Source organism: Acipenser ruthenus, chromosome 32, assembly GCF_902713425.1.
Source record: "Acipenser ruthenus chromosome 32, fAciRut3.2 maternal haplotype, whole genome shotgun sequence".
Lineage (NCBI taxonomy): Eukaryota > Metazoa > Chordata > Actinopteri > Acipenseriformes > Acipenseridae > Acipenser > Acipenser ruthenus.
Genome location: NC_081220.1, coordinates 9,527,777 through 9,544,663, shown reverse-complemented (window position 1 = coordinate 9,544,663; position 16,887 = coordinate 9,527,777). Strand labels below are relative to the sequence as shown.

The window sequence follows — 16,887 nt, the reverse complement described above, 5'->3', positions numbered from 1 at the left end:
ACTGTGAAGTCTATCAGATTTGTGCTTAAAATCTGAATACGATTCCCATTTGAATCGTATATATTTGGTTTCCATTTTAGCTCTATGCATACACACTGTTCTGTTGAGACTCCCAAGGTGTTATGTAATAAAACACCATAATCGGTTAGCACGTTGGGCTGTTAATCGAAATTTTGGTGTTTCAAGCCCACGCAGAGATGATGCTTTTTGCATTTCTTTATCGTATTAGAAAATGGCACTATAATACGTTTTTATTTCCTCCAATTACACTGAAGAAAATATGTGCTGTTTTTTTAATTCAAAAAATTAATTAAGAAAAAATAGCCCTAGTCGTGCTGTTTGCAAAAACCCGGGATCGAAGCAGGGATCGTTACAGTCTAACGCTCTCCCAACTGAGCTATTTCAGCTTGACGCGATTTTGCTATCGAGACAGCCTTCTTTTCGTCAATTGCCTTTTTGTCAAGCCAGTAAACCTGCATGTAATGAGAAACGTTCAACAGTTCGGAAACACCACAATAGAATCCAATGCCTTTGCAAATGTGTTTCCAAACTGTTAGTTTTTCTCCCAAATGCGGTTTCTCAAAAAATGGTTTTGCCTACTTTTTATTATTATTATTACTTTTTCCAGAGTAAGACCAAAAGGCAAACATCCAGGAAATAGTTAAACACTGCTACAGCGCTTGACCTGTCTCAACAAATGTTTAGCTCTAAAATGTGTACATTAAAAGTCTATTAACATCTTTAACACAATCATCTGTGTTCCAATAGCGGTTAATCCACATGGTGATCAATAAAGTAAATGCTGGCTTTGTTCACATATTCGCAAGACGTTTTCACGATTCACGCATATTCTGAAACAGCACACTAGAATATGGTAATGAAAGGACAGGAAAATAACTGCTTTATTGGCTCTGGTCTTGTATCGTCACCTTGATTACTGTCTGTAAGAAAGTGGCATTAATCAAAAACCTAATTATGTAAGGTTCCCAATGCGCAAATACGCAGCATACTTAAACTTCTTCACAATCTTAAATCTTCCCACATGAATGTCAAATACGTACTGACAAGTACGGCCCTTTCCCAGTGTAACACTCTGCTGTGTTTGAACACCAACGATGGCTTGGATATGATGTATTAAACCACGATACTATTGTTCCCACTTTCTTTATTACTACCAAATGTGCTTTTCGTGTCAGCCCTTGTGGCCTAATGGATAAGGCACTGGCTTTCTAAGCCATGGATTGTGGTTTCGAGTCCCATCTGGGGTGTGATTTTGTTATAGGAGGCTGTGTGGTCCAGTGGTTAAAGATAAAGGGCTTTTAAACAGGAGGTCCCCCGGTACAAATCCCTCCTCAGCCACTGACTCATTGTGTGACCCTGAGCAAGTCACTTAACCTCCTTGTGCTCCGTTTTTCGGGTGAGATGTAAATGTAAGTGACTCTACAGCTGATGCATAGTTCACACACCCTAGTCTCTGTAAGTTGCCATGTTTTATAAAAACGAACATAATTATGGTATGTTTTATTAGCATGAAATATTTTGTAGATCTTGTTATCTACTAAGTCCGCTCACGCTAGCCAGAACGTGCTCGAGTGCTCTGGCAACAGCCATGAAGCAAGTCAATTTTTCAGTTCAATTAAATAACTACTTTGTTTTTGTGGATGGGGGTGTTTCTTGAAAAGATCAGTTAAATAGCTACGTATTTTGAAATAAAGATGTATTCATTATTATGAACGTTAACAAAAATTATATTGTATTTACATTTCCCACGTGTGCTTGCCTTGTACAAATCTGACAGTTTCAACAAAGACATTAGACTTTGGTTCATTAGTTAGCCTATACTGCCATCTACAGCATTACTACTGGTTTCGTTTACTTCTTTTGGATATTTTCACAAATACTCGCGCGTGCATGTAGTCGTGGCCGAGTGGTTAAGGCGATGGACTAGAAATCCATTGGGGTTTCCCTGCGCAGGTTCGAATCCTTCCGACTACGTAAGCTTTGTTTTTAATTGATTGTATGTGTTCATTGTTAATACATGTTTAAAGCTCAGGAAGTCTGAAATATTACTGGTTGTAGTTCATATCGCTTCGGTTCATTTTGTTAAAGAATGTTCATTTTGGCACCATTACAAATGCTGTGGTTTCTTTAAATAAGAAAAGCCGTGGCCCGTACGGGGATCGAACCCGCAACCTTGGCGTTATTAGCACCACGTTCTAACCAACTGAGCTAACCGGCCACACACTCAAAACTTGATACTAGAACCCGAGGAAAATAAGTCCTGCGGACATTATGATTGTTCTACCAAGATGTTCTCATGTTAAACTGAACAATAACACATTCAAAGTATTGGAAAGGCATAATTAGAGGCCTCGTGACCTTGTGATTTGAATACTAACAAGAAAAACAAATCAAATTACCAAGCATTTGGTGGACGTTTTAAGAAATAAATAAACAAACAGATTTGTCAGAAGTGGGATTCGAACCCACGCCTCCAGACTGCGACCTGAACACAGCGCCTTAGACCGTTCGGCCATCCTGACTTACACCGACAACTTTGCACAACACTGCAGTACACTGCTGAACCTCCAATGTCTGACGCTACAGTAAAACACCTGGTGTGTGCGTGAACTTATTCTTTATCTGTTTATATTAAGGAGGGCGACCTGTTTCGTCGCATTTATAAGGGATCACAAGGACACTCCTCTTACAGAAAGAAAATATACATCAAACAGAGTGATCGCTTCATGGTTAGAAACAAATCAGAACAGTCTGTTAGCAAATGAACTTCAATAAAAAACCACACAGGCATTACATAAATGTTACAGATATCTTTCGTAGATAAAAAAGTTGTAACATAATTGAGTACATTTGTAAACAATCTGCCAGTAGCAGACATTATCTCAATGCGCTATCATTTAATTATTTTCAGCTCTTATGAAAGACAAGTATGCTTGCACATTATATCACAGATAACATGATAACCCTAGCTCTTCATTTAATCCCTCGGGTTGTACCGTATGGAAATAGAAATCCATTTGGATTCACATTGTAATAGTTTTTGATCGAGATTATCACCTCCTCGAGCTTGAAATATTTTTTTGTATGCCACGGTATTTAAGATCTGAAACGGAATGTTTGGCATCTATAAAATGTCTAGCTAGTGGTGAGTGGATATCTTTTCTCCTAATTGAACTTTTATGCTCGCTCATTAATGTGCAATCGTAACTGTCTAGTACTTTTACCAACATGCTGTAAATGGCAAGGACAAGAAATCAAATAAATGACATGAGTTTGTGACACCGACCACATATAATGGGGTAAGAAACTCCCATCTGCAACTTAATTGTTTGCAGTTAGTCTGGCAGGACACCTTAATCCAAAATGTAATTATCTCAAAGTGGTCACATACTTGTTCAATTAAGAATTATAAAAAAGTGGGTATACACCTTTCCCTTTGTGCATCTGTGCAATTTTGTCTATCATGGCTTCAGATTCTACCACACTCTCGCCCATTGCTGTTACTGACACTGGTTGTTCAGACCCTGTTGCTTTTACTGACATAAATGCACCTGTGGTGACTAGGAGGGATCAAACAGATCATTTAGCTTCTTCTCTTAGTCTCTTATATCTGAGTGAGCCAGAGAGTGAAGATGAAGGAGACTTGGTTAATAGTGTACAGGAGTTGGAACAAGTGAAACAGGATATACAAGCCATAAATGACCGTATAAGGAATGTAGAGCAGGATGTACGTCAAGCTCAAACGAGTAGCTTTAATCGGGAGGAGATATTCAGAGAGCAGGTGTGAACACGTTTTGGGCAAACTGAAGAATTTGTAGTACAGCCTGTGTTAAAATTGGAAAAGGCTATTATTGATTGTTTAGGCAAGCGAGATAAAGCTTGGGAGCATAAACTTAACAAATTAGCCAGAAAGGCTAGTATCCCTTTATTGTCTTCGGTTCCAGCTGTGAACCAGGCTGAGAAGCATTACCTAGTGAAGGAAGAGGGTCAAAGTTGCCTATTAGAATTAATTTTCCAGAATTTGGTACAGATGAACAAACATCTGACGCAATGATATATGTGGAGCTGTGTGAGGAGTTTTTAGCCTTGCGCCCTATGTCTGACCCTGGATTGATGGCTACCTTGTCGTCTGTTCTGAAAGGATCAACAAAAAGTTGGTGGATTGCGGAACGCCACAATTTACATTCATGGTATGCTTTTAAAATCTCTTTTTTTTAGGCTTTTTTTACCCTCCGATTTCCAAACCGAAATAGAAGATCGACTGAGGAACAGAGTGCAGTCCCCCCAGGAGTGCATTTGAGATTCTGCCTATGACTATCGTGCCTTGTGCATTAAGTGGAGACCTGAAGATTGAAGAAGCAGACGTGGTGCACCGAATCCTCAATAATGCCAATCCCAAACTTGCTAGTGGGCTGCGTGGGGCAATTAAGTCTGTGTCTGAGCTCGTGCAGGTGGGCACGATGATTGAGAGAGACTGGGCTAATCAAAAGGAATATTGGGCGAAGGTGAATAACAAGAACCTTCCATAGTCACGCCCACAAAAGAAGCCAAAGAAACTGGCAGAGGTGAGTGTTATCCACAGCAGGCCTAAAAAACGTTTAATGAAACCTGGCCTGGATGTTTTATCACTTTTAGCAGTGCAGATAGAAGCAAGAGGGGTTTGCGGACAAGCTTTACTGGACACAGGTAGCACATACTCTCTAATCTGCTGGAAGCTATGGAAGGGGCTTTGCCGTCCAGAAGAAGAACTGACACCTTGTGCGGAGCAGCAGTTTTCCTTGGCAAATGGAACCTCTCACACAGCAATGGGTAAAGCTCACGTTACTTTCAGCTTTCATGACACGTTCTGGTCAATTCCTGTTTTCATCCTGGCAGATAAAGACCTGGCGTTTCCTATCGTCCTCGGGCTGGATTTTCTCGACAAGACCAAGACAAGAATTGACGTGGCAAATAGAAAGTATGGAGTTTGGAATGGAGGGAGATATATCTTTCATCCCTTCCTGGAAAAGACAGCATGGGAACAGGCATGGCGTCCCAGAGACTTGTTGCCCAGAATCTGTTTGCATTATGCGCTTCCACCTCAGAGCCCAAAAACTATCACGGGGCACATTAGCACTATTATCACAGAACCATCAGGTGCGTTGAGTGATTTATTGTCGTTGTTATGACCTGACCTTGTGGGAGTGATGAGGCAGTGGACACGGGTGTGTTCAAACCAGTTGGGAAGAACCAATGTTACAAAGCATGTAATACATACCATTGATGAAGTTCCTGTGCGTTCACGTGCCTATAGAGTCTCTCCACAGAAGCGAGCCATCATTGAGCATTATCTGCACCAGATGAAAGAGGATGGGGTTATTGAACCTTCGACTTCCGCCTGGGCTTCTCCTGTTGTGCTGGATGGATCTTGGCGTTTTTGTGTGGATTATCGGCGGATTAAAGTAAAAACACATTTTGATGCATACCCCATGCCCTTGATACATGATATCCTCTAGTCTTTTAACCCTTTGCAGTCCATTTATTAAGTGTGCGTCAGGTGCGTCAGGTCCAATTTATTTTCACACGTGCAGTTAATTTTAGACGTGCTGTTTAAAAGTATTTTTTTTCCACAGTCAAACAGGTTTAAAAGGCCCTGCATATCAACAAAGCACTCACTAGGCATCTCCAGCCCCTCCCCACCCTTTCGTTCGCTATCGCTTTCACATATGCTAAGAAATAAATAATAATAATAATAATAATAGTCGTACATCCCGATCAATCATCTCCTGATCACTCGTTTTATCACCAAACTCCTCAATAATGCAATCCAAGTCATTATTTTATTACTATAACATCTCAAAAAGCTCGGCAAATGTCCGTGATAGTCTCTGTGCACTGCTACAGTAACAGCCAGCTTGTTTCCTTATGACCGCCCATATGGGATGCTAGGGGCAAGTATGACTATTAAAGATATGCCTTTTTTTATTGGCTTGTCTCAGATCCTGTTGCTCCCACTCGGCTATTGAATGGTTTTCTTGGCTTTTTCCTGAGAAAAAACGACTAGAAAGCTGTTTTTTGCGTTTTTTGATGTCGGACAGGGTCCGACAATGGACCGGATAGTTATAATTGCAATGTCGGACCAGATCTGACATAGGACCACAAAGGGTTAAAGGAGCTAGTGTTTTCAGTTCTCTTGACCTACAGTCAGGGTACTGGCAAGTGACGATGGCTGAGGATAGCAAGAAGAAAACTGCCTTTACCACCCCTTTTGGATTGTTTCAATTCCACGTTATGCCTTTTGGATTGAAGAAAGCCTCTGCCACGTTTCAGCGGCTAATGGAACAGGTCCTCGGTGAATTAAAGGGAGTATCTTGTTTTGTTTATATTGATGATACTAATGTGTATTCAAGGACGGAGGAGCAGCACTTAAGGGACCTTGGAGAGGTGTTTAAGAGATTACACCAAGCTCACCTTTCCTTAAATTTAAAGAAGTGTCATTTGTTTAATCACACTTTGACTTTTTTAGGTCATGTGGTTTCGGGAGATGGCATTTCTGCAGATCCAAAAAAATTGGATGCCATTCAGTCTTACCCTGAGCCCACAAACCTGAAGGAGGTCCAGCGGTTTTGGGAGTTGACCGGATGGTACCATAAATTCATTCCAGGTTTTGCTGACATCGCAGTACCCTTAAATAACCCGAAGAAGAAGGACATGCTGTGGAATTGGACTACAGAGTGTCATGAGAGCTGGATGAAACTCAAAGCAGCACTACAGTCTCCACCCATCCTCGCGCATCCTGATCTTTCTAAACCTTTTAAGGTCTACACAGATGTCAGTGATGTGGGGTTGGGCGCAGTGATGGCTCAGAACTTTGATGGAGAGCATGTTATTGCCTTCTCATCCCGAATCCTCAGTAGTGCTGAAAAGAACTATTCCACTTCAGAGAAGGAGTGTTTGGCAATCGTTTGGGCTGTGGAGAAATGGCGTTATTTCTTGGAAGGAATACAATTATTATTATTATTTATTTCTTAGCAGATCCCTTATCCAGGGCGACTTACAATCGTAAGCAAATACATTTCAAGTGTTACAGTACAAGTAATTCAATATGAGCAAGATAAATGCAATGACTTTGGTTCAAGCAAGTACAAGTGTGACAAAATACAATTCAATAATACAGCAGATAACAGTGACAGTGATAGTTACGTCAAGATATGATTAAATACAAAATACTACAGATTAAACACTTGGCAGATTACAGTATTCTGAAGTACAGGATTAAATGCAGTAAAATAGGGGGCAGATAAGAGCAAATAAAGCGCATTTAAGGGAGGATGATAGTGTCCCAGAGGAAAAACAGAGGAGTTCTACAGGTGCTGTCTGAAGAGGTGAGTCTTAAGGAGGCGCCGGAATGTGGTCAGGGACTGGGTGGTCCTGACATCTGTAGGTAGGTCATTCCACCACTGCGGAGTGAGGGTGGAGAAGGAGCAGGCATAGGAGGCAGGGGAGCGTAGAGGAGGTAGAGCCAGTCCTCTAGTGCAGGAGGAGCGGAGAGGTCGAGTGGGGGTGTAGGGAGAGATGAGGGTCTGGAGGTAGCTGGGTGCAGTCTGGTCAATTTGAAGTTGTAACCGACCATGCAGCTCTAGCCTGGGCCTTCAATTGTCCAAAGACATCCTCCCGGCTCACTAGATGGACACTCAGACTTCAACAATTTGACTTCACTGTGCTGTATCGAAAAGGAAGTCTCAATACCGTTCCTGATGCTTTATCGAAGGTTCCAGTATCTGGTCCATCCAATATTGCAGTCTACTCCAGCAATTCACAGAGCTTCAGCTTGGATTTGCCTGTTTTGTTTGACGAAATTGCGGCCTCTCAGTCAAGGGATAAGAACATCCAGGAGATCCTCGCTTCATTAACATCTTCCAACACCACCACCAAACCTGACCGCATCACCTATGTGGAACACCAGGGAGTTGTATATAGGCGGGTACCAATCAAAGGCGATGCATTCAAGTTTCAGCTTGTGGTCCCCTCTGAGTTAACATCAACTTTCTTACAGTACTTCCACAACAATCCACTAGGGGGACATCTGGGCAGGCTAAAGACACTTCTCAGAATGCTGGAGGTGGCCTGGTGGCCAGAGATTCGCAAGGAAACTTGGAGACATACTAAGGAATGCCAGACCTGTCAGCAGTATAAGGCATCGAACACAAAACCTGCAGGAATTTTACAATCCACCACTGTTCCCGAACAGAGAGAAATGCTTAGAATCGACCTGATGGGCCCATTTCCCCGCAGTAAGAGCGGTAACACCATACTTGTGGTAGTTGTTGATTATTACTCAAAATGGGTTGAGTTTTTTTCCATTATGAGATGGCAAGACTCCCCGGATTATTAACATCCTGATTAGGGACATCTTTACTCGATGGGGCACACTACGCTATTTGGTGTCTGACAGAGGGAGCCAGTTCACCAGTCAACTCCTGAAAGGTATCTGTAAGACCTGGGGAGTTGTGAACAAGCTCACTACAGCATACCACCTGCAAATCAACCTCACAGAACTTATAAACTGCACGGTGAAGACAATGATCGCCTCTTATGTGGGGAATAACAATGAAGAATGGGATAAGTGGATTTGCTGATTCCGATTCACCATCAATTCTGCTCGCCAGGAATCCACAGGATTTAGTCCCACTTAACGGGCATTGGGGCGAAGATTAAAAGGGCCATTGGATCGGCTTTGTAATGTAGCTCCCCAGCAAGAGTCGTTAAGACAAAACTTACTTGAAAGGCAACAGCAGTTTGTTCATCAGGTGGTTAGTAATGTAGATAAGGCTCAGACTAGGCAGGCCAAGTATTACAACTCCAAACATAAATATGTAACATTTGAGGAGGGTGATTTGGTCTGGGTTAGGTCACACCCTTTATCTGAAGCTGCTTCTAAGTTTTCAGCTAAGCTTGCGCCCAAATGGACTGGTCCATTTACAGTAATGAAGCGACTTGGACCGGTTAATTATCGAGTGCAGTTTGGTGATCACAAGTGTGACACCTTAAATGTAGTTAACTTAAAACCCTACTTTGGTTTTAAACCCAGTTGTGCCTCTTGTTTGGGGGGGGGATATGTGACACCAACCACATATAATGCGGTAAGAAACTCCCCATCTGCAACTTAATTGATTGCAGTTAGTCTGGCCAGACACCTTAATCCGACATGTAATTATCTCAAAGTGGTCACAAACTTGTTCAATTAAGAATTATAAAAAAGTGGGTATATGTGGCAATGCGCCCCGCCCCTGTGTGCATTTATGTGTTGTATGTTGCGTGCGTGTGTAAATGTTGGTGTATAGTCATTGGTACACCGGATATAAACGGGTCTGTGTTTCACGTGTATTTAAAAAGTGTATAATTATATTTAGGCACGGGATTGCACATCACGCACGTGCATTTAAAATATAATATGTGAGCACGGGGTTGCACAGAATTAATTCACGTGCTGGGATTCAAGTGAATTATTAATTAGTAATTGAATCCCAGCACAACAGTATAAATAGATGCACGTTTAGTCACTCATGGTTAGGTGTTCAGTGAGTGGAGAACGGGATTGGAGACGGAGGTGAAGTAAAGTAATAATAGTAAAAGTAATAGTTAAATCTGCTCACCGTGTTTGTTCGTCTGTCCTGCACCGTCTGTTTAGTGTTTAGTCGTTTTGTATGTCTGTTTATTTTGGCGCAAGTGCCGTGTCCTGTTTTGTGTACCGTTTAAAACCTTTTTATTTGTTAATAAACGCTGAGTGCTTTATATAAAAGTTTATTAGAAAATCCATTACATAATCACATCACCAAAACATACATTTTACAAAAATAAATCTGTCATTGAATTAATTTTCCAGTTTTTCATTGCATTGTTTCTTCCCAAGTTCTTAATATCCATCCATATATAATCTTTCACTCTACCAAAAACAATTTTACAAAAATCAATTTCTGTTGCTTGATTTTTTGTTTTATTATACAGATTCATGTTTCTCAACAACCACAAAGCTTCTTTGGCACTGTTGATGATCAGCCATGCCTTCTTCCAATTATCTGTTTTTAAACCCCCTCTTGGCCCATACATAATCACATTACATGTCAATTCATTTGTTTTGATAAATTTTTTCAGAAGCACTTTTAACCTCCCCCAACATCCTTTAGCAAACTTACAGTTACAAAAGACATGTTCAACCGACTCAGTTTCTTTACAATCAACTCTTACACATGTATCTGTCATTGCCATTTGTCTTTTGTACATAAGCTGCCGACAAGGTAAGTGTGCATGTACAGATAGCCAAGCTATATCCTTCTGAGTATTAGATAAGCCAGGATATCCTACATTTCTCCACACAACTGTTGACACGTGTGCACATTGAAAATTAACTTTGATTAATTTATCATTTGCCAGTTTCTTTTTCTGCAAATCTCTAGGTTTCCACTTTGCTTTTGGCCAATCCATCAGATCATATTCTAAAATAAACCGTGAAGCCTTCTTGTATACAAAAGGCATCATCCAACTGTAGGGCACTGTCAAATTTATATAAATTAATCCCATCTTTCTTACAAAATGTCCAAAAAAATACCTGGCAAAGAAACTGCATTTCTTATTCATCTGAAGAATTGTGTTAATTAGAAAACAGACAAAATTTGCATACAAATAAAAAATGACATTAGGAAAACCTTTCCCTCCATTTTTCTTTTCCAACATTACAGTTTCCCTTTTCACCTTTTCCATTCTCCCCCCCCCCCCCCCAAAAGAAAATAAACAGCTCCCTATTAATCGATTTGCAAGATGCTCTGTCCGGAGGAAAAACCTTTGCTACATATAAGAGCATTGACATAAACACCACTTTAATTATTAAAATTTTACCTTCCATTGACAACTTTCTGGGATTCCAGAAAGTGATTTTCTTTCTCACTTTACTCATCACCTCCACCCAATTCCTTACCCCACTCACATTTTTATCAAAAATCATGCCTAAAACTTTAATGTAATCATTCTTCAATTTTAACATTTTCTTAATTTCATCTCTCTCCTCCCACTCCCCCATACAAAAAGCCTCACTTTTCTCCATATTAATTTTCGAACCAGAAGCTTTCCCATATAAAACCATAATTTTCAAAGCTTCCTGAATAGAGTAGAAGTCTTTACACATCAATGTCACATCATCCATGTATGCTAAGGCTTTAACCTCCTGATGATCAGAGCCAGGAATTACCACCCCCTCAATCTGTGTATTCTTTCTAATTCGCAAAAGTGCAGGTTCTAAACAATAAATATATAACAGGGGTGACAAAGGACACCCCTGTCTCACCCCTGACTTCACCTCAAAACCAGCAGACATAAATCCATTAACCATCACTTTACTACTGATGCCTCTGTACAGCATCTTCACCCATCTAACAAATCTTTGATCCAAACCCATGTACTCCAAAACTTTAAACATAAAACAATGATCAACCCGATCATAGGCCTTTTCTTGGTCAAGATTAATTAAACATAAAGGCGAATCTCTCTCCTTTGCATAGATACATGCATCTCTAATCAATACTAAATTCTCAGCAATAGCTCTTCCTGGAACACCACATACTTGGTCAGGAACAATTAATTTTGCCGTTATATTTTGAAACCTAAACATTATTATCTTGGACAAGATCTTATAGTCACAATTGAGGAGACTAATAGGCCTCCAGTTTTTTAGCTCCTCTTTTTCCCCTTTATTTTTAAATAGGAGAGTTATCAGCCCTTCCCTCATAGAATCGCTCATTAGTCCACTGCTCAAACATTCATTGAAAACTTCTAATAAATCTTCTTTAATCACTTCCCAAAAGGTGCAATAAAATTCTATGGGCAACCCATCTGATCCAGGAGTCTTACCTGTTTTAAAAGAAAAGCATGCTTCTTTAATCTCATCCAAATTTATATCCCTCAACAAATCATTATTCTCTTCTAATGTTACCTTGGTTTCCAGACTTTTAAGAAACAAATCTTGTATTACAGGATCTGTTTCTCTCTTTTCATAAAGAGATTTATAAAACTCCTCTGCAATTTTTAACATTTCATCTTTCCCTTTCAGAACTCCCCCATTCTCAGTTCTCAAGCCTTGTAGGCAACTCTTCTTCCTAAACATTACTTTAAAGAAAAAACTACTACAAGTCTCGTTTTCTTCCATGTACTTGACTCTAGCCCTAAACATAACCTTTTTTTCCATTTCTAAAAACATCTTGTACAGTTTCTCCTTAATATCTCTTATTTCCTCCTGGAAATCAAACCCCTGACTCTGCAACCCAAACAAGTTTTGTAATCTTTTTTGTAATTTAACATATTTATTTTTCCTTTCCTCTGCCCTCCTCCTTCCTAGTGATATAAAATAGCCTTTTGTCCTACTCTTGATCATTTCCCACCATTCACACACCGAATCAAAACACACTTTCAACTCTTTCCACTCTGTATACCTTTTTTTAAAAGCCTGAACCAAATCCTGATTCTGTAATAATGCACAATTAAATTTCCAAGAACCTCTTCCATATTCAAAATTGTTAACCAGTTCAACAGATACCACCAAACTCTTGTGGTCTGAAAAAAAACAGTTTCCAATTCAAAATTTTTCACATTTAAAAACTGTGAAACGAAACAAAAATCTATTCTAGAAAAGGAGGACTGTGCATTATTGAACCATGTAAAACCAGGGTCTAATGGGCAAAAGCATTTTGCTGCATCCTTCAAGTGAGCATCTTTCACTATTATTTTTAACAATTTTCCTGATTCATCTAAATTCTGCTTCCTTTTATCAGCAGGTAACAATCCACAATTAAAATCTCCCGCCACTATTAGAGTTTTGTTGCTCACTAAAAGCAATCTTAAGTGTTCAAAAATATGTTCCCTCTCTGCACACGTTTGAGCCCCATAAATATTCACTAAACGAATTTCTGTTTCATGATACTTTATATCAACTGCTAACAGACGCCCTGGAATTATATCAGAAACAGATTTAACTTCAATATGAGGGTTTTTAAACAGAATCCCCAACCCTGCAGCCTTTTCTACATTTGATCCCGCCCACACAGATACCCCAACATTCCATTCCTTCTTTAAATTTGCATAATCATTTGAAAAGGAAATACTGCACTCTTGTAAAAATATAATATCGGCACTAATAGATTTAAGGTAACCAAAAACACTCTTTCTCTTATCAGTCCCTTTAATACCTCTAACATTTACAGAATTGTATAAACAAGAATGACAGAAAAAAAAAAAAAACTTAATCATTTGTTTGTCCCTTTTTTCCCCCTTTTTCTCTCCCACGTTATGCCACTGATAGTCTCCTCTTGTGTTCTCAATATTATCCTTGTCGTTGATTGTATTGTTATCAACTCCTTTATCTTTGTCTTTGTTTGTGGCAGCCATCTTGTCTTTGTCTTTGTCTTTGTCTTTGTCTTTGTTTGTGGCAGCCATCTTGTCTTTGTCTTTGTCTTTGTTTGTGGCAGCCATCTTGTCTTTGTCTTTGTTTGTGGCAGCCATCTTGTCTTTGTCTTTGCCTATGGTAGCCACCTTTTCATTGTTATCTGACTCACCCTCTGCTACAACTGCTGGTTTCAAAAATACAGACACAGCAGAGAATGTCTGCACATCTCCCTCCTCCAGAAATGTAGAGCCCTGGAAATCAGTTCTTTCAATTTCCAGCCCCCGAGTTGGAGTGTCTGGACTACTAATCACAGCCAGGCACTTTTCTTGCTTCCCAATATGTGCAAGTAAATGCTCTCTTTCCTGATCGTGCACAACATCAGGGGCAGTATTAACCCCCCAGACTTTCTTTTTTGTTTTAGCCACAGCCTATTCTTCAGGCTTCCGTTTACCAGTCAGCTGTATTATCTCCATTTCATTATCACTGTTATCCTCCTCTGCAGAGACATCAGGCTCATTTTCCGAAAACTCTGAGCTATACAGGTCCTCTTTAAGACTCCTGTCTTCATCCTGCTGTTCCTCTGTTCTCTCTTTGCTGGCTTCCTCCTCCCTTTCAACATCCTGCTGTTGTGTTACTCTCTGTCCTTTAACTATATTGGTATACAACTCTGGGCAAGTTTTGAAAACATGGCCCTCTTCCCCACACAGATTGCAGTGTTTCTCCTCATGGCAGAGAGCAGTTACATGCGGCCCTCCACAGTTCTTGCATTTAGTTACAGAACAACTCACAGCCAGGTGTCCCAGTTGTCCACAGTTACGACACAGCTTTGGCATCCCATTGTATACAACAAACCCACGAGCTGCCCCCAAAGTCACATTACTGGGAAGGTGACGCACCCCACCAATCCCCTCTGGATCCTTATACAGTTGAATGAGCCACTGACGTGCTCCATTCCACACGCCATCTCTGTCCACAACTTTGCGGCTAGATGAAGTAACTTTGCAGTATCTCTTAAGCCATGTTTCCACGTCATATTCATGAACAGACTCATTATAAAACTGTATAGTCACAACTTTAATCTCCCGGTCAGACAGAGGTTCAACCAAAAAATGTTTCAGAGGAAGTTCATTCTTTCTCATTCTATATCTTTGTAAAAACTTTTCAATTTTTTCAGAATTTACAAAACTTACATCAAAGCTTGCCTCAGTTCCAGGTCTCTTGATTAAACAGTTCAGGTCTTTTGGTGAAGTCTCCAACATTTTCTGGATAATCTTTCTACTGAAGTCGATTCTAGTTAGGTAATTCTCTTCAATTTTGCCGCACAATGTAAAACGAATTACATTGTGCCTCCGCACACCTGGTTGCATCGGCATCCCCACAGCTCCTGAAGAAAGCCCCTCCAAATCCCGGCAGAAGACTTCCTCCGAAGCAGGAATGCCTTATACTCTCTAGATAGTTTAGCAATTCTGTTGAAAACAAACTGCAGAAATGATCCCTGAAAGTATTGTTTTATGGGCAAGTGGCTGACCGTCTCCCTCCAACTCTGAGTGGCACTGGTAGCTGTGCCGCTGACAAATAAACAGGAGCTTTCATATAATGCAATTGCTGTTGCCCATTGAGGTGTTACAACAACATTTCAAACTCATTCCAAACTGCAGGTGGTTAAAAGCTTAATTGGGTTCAAGTTTCTCGTATGATTTAAAAAGTAGGAGCCAGTTGCCTCATTTGGATTGTCTGCCTTCCTCCTTTGCACTGTGAAGTCTATCAAATTTGTGCTTAAAATCTGAATACGATTCCCATTTGAATCGTATATATTTGGTTTCCATTTTAGCTCTATGCATACACACTGTTCTGTTGAGCTCCCAGGGTGTTATCTAATAAAACACCATAATCGGTTAGCACGTTCGGCTGTTAATCGAAATTTTGGTGTTTCAAGCCCACGCAGAGATGATGTTTTTTGCATTTCTTTATTGCATTAGAAAATGGCACTATAATACGTTTTTATTTCCTCTAATTACACTGAAGAAAAAATGTGCTTTTTTTAATTCAAAAAATTAATTAAGAAAAAAATAACCCTAGTCGTGCTGTTTGCAAAAACCCGGTATCGAAGCAGGGACCGTTACAGTCTAACGCTCTCCCAACTGAGCTATTTCAGCTTGACGCGATTTTGCTATCGAGACAGCATTCTTTTCGTCAATCGCCTTTTTGTTAAGCCAGTAAACCTGCATGTAATGAGAAACGTTCAACAGTTCGGAAACACCACAATAGAATCCAATGCCTTTGCATATGTGTTTCCAAACTGTTAGTTTTTCTCCCAAATGCGGTTTCTCAAAAAATGGTTTTGACTACTTTTTATTATTATTACTTTTTCCAGAGTAAGACCAAAAGGCAAACATCCAGGAAATAGTTAAACACTGCTACAGCGCTTGACCTGTCTCAACAAACGTTTAGCTCTAAAACGTGTACATTAAAAGTCTATTAACATCTTTAAAACAATCATGTGTGTTCCAATAGCGGTTAATCCACATGGTGATCAATAAAGTGAATGCTGGCTTTGTTCACATATTAGCAAGACGTTTTCATGATTCACGCATATTCTGAACAAGCACACTAGAATATGGTAATGAAAGGACAGGAAAATAACTGCTTTATTGGCTCTGGTCTTGTATCGTCACCTTGATTACTGTCCGTAAGAAAGTGGCATTAATCAAAAACCTAATTTATGTAAGGTTCCCAATGCGCAAATACGTAGCATATTTAAACTTCTTCACAATCTTAAATCTTCCCACATGAATGTCAAATACGTACTGACAAGTACGTCCCTTTCCCAATGTAACACTCTGTTGTGTTTGAACACCAACGATGGCTTGGATATGATGTATTAAATCACGATACTATTGTTCCCACTTTCTTTAGTACTACCAAATGTGCTTTTCGTGTCAGCCCTTGCGGCCTAATGGATAAGGCACTGTCTTTCTATGCCAGGGATTGTTGTTTCGAGTCCCTCTGGGGTGTGATTTTGTTGTAGGAGGCTGTGTGGTCCAGTGGTTAAAGATAAAGGGCTTGTAACCAGGAGGTCCCCCGGTACAAATCCCACCTCAGCCACTGACTCATTGTGTGCCCCTGAGCAAGACATTTAACTTTCTTGTGCTCTGTTTTCGGGTGAGATGTAACTGTAAGTGACTCTGCAGCTGATGCATAGTTCACACACCCTAGTCTCTGTAAGTCGCCACGGATAAAGGCGTCTGCTAAATAAATAATAATAAAATGAACATAATTATGGTAAGTTTTATTGGCATGTGATATTTTGTAGATCTTGTTATCTGCTTAGTCCGCTCACGCTAGCCAGAACGTGCTCGAGTGCTCTGGCAGCAGCCATGAAGCAAGTCAGTTTTTCAGTTGAAATAAATATCTACTTTGTTTTTTGTGGATGGGGGTGTTTTGAAAAGATCAGT

The 16,887-nt window shown here is 40.1% G+C and overlaps 3 non-coding genes and 1 pseudogene across 3 annotated transcripts; 1 reads left to right on the top strand and 3 right to left on the bottom strand.

Annotated features, from left to right (window-relative positions):
- The first annotated feature begins 1,913 nt into the window (after positions 1–1,913).
- trnas-aga (transfer RNA serine (anticodon AGA)) lies at positions 1,914–1,995 on the top strand. The gene has a single exon. It is a non-coding gene; the product is annotated as a tRNA-Ser (tRNA).
- A 170-nt stretch (positions 1,996–2,165) lies between these two features.
- Positions 2,166–2,239, bottom strand: trnai-aau (transfer RNA isoleucine (anticodon AAU)). Its single transcript has one exon. It is a non-coding gene; the product is annotated as a tRNA-Ile (tRNA).
- Positions 2,240–2,465: 226 nt separating this feature from the next.
- On the bottom strand, positions 2,466–2,543 carry trnal-cag (transfer RNA leucine (anticodon CAG)). The gene has a single exon. It is a non-coding gene; the product is annotated as a tRNA-Leu (tRNA).
- Positions 2,544–14,850: 12,307 nt separating this feature from the next.
- Positions 14,851–14,943, bottom strand: LOC131703608 (small nucleolar RNA U3; annotated as a pseudogene).
- Positions 14,944–16,887: the final 1,944 nt, after the last annotated feature.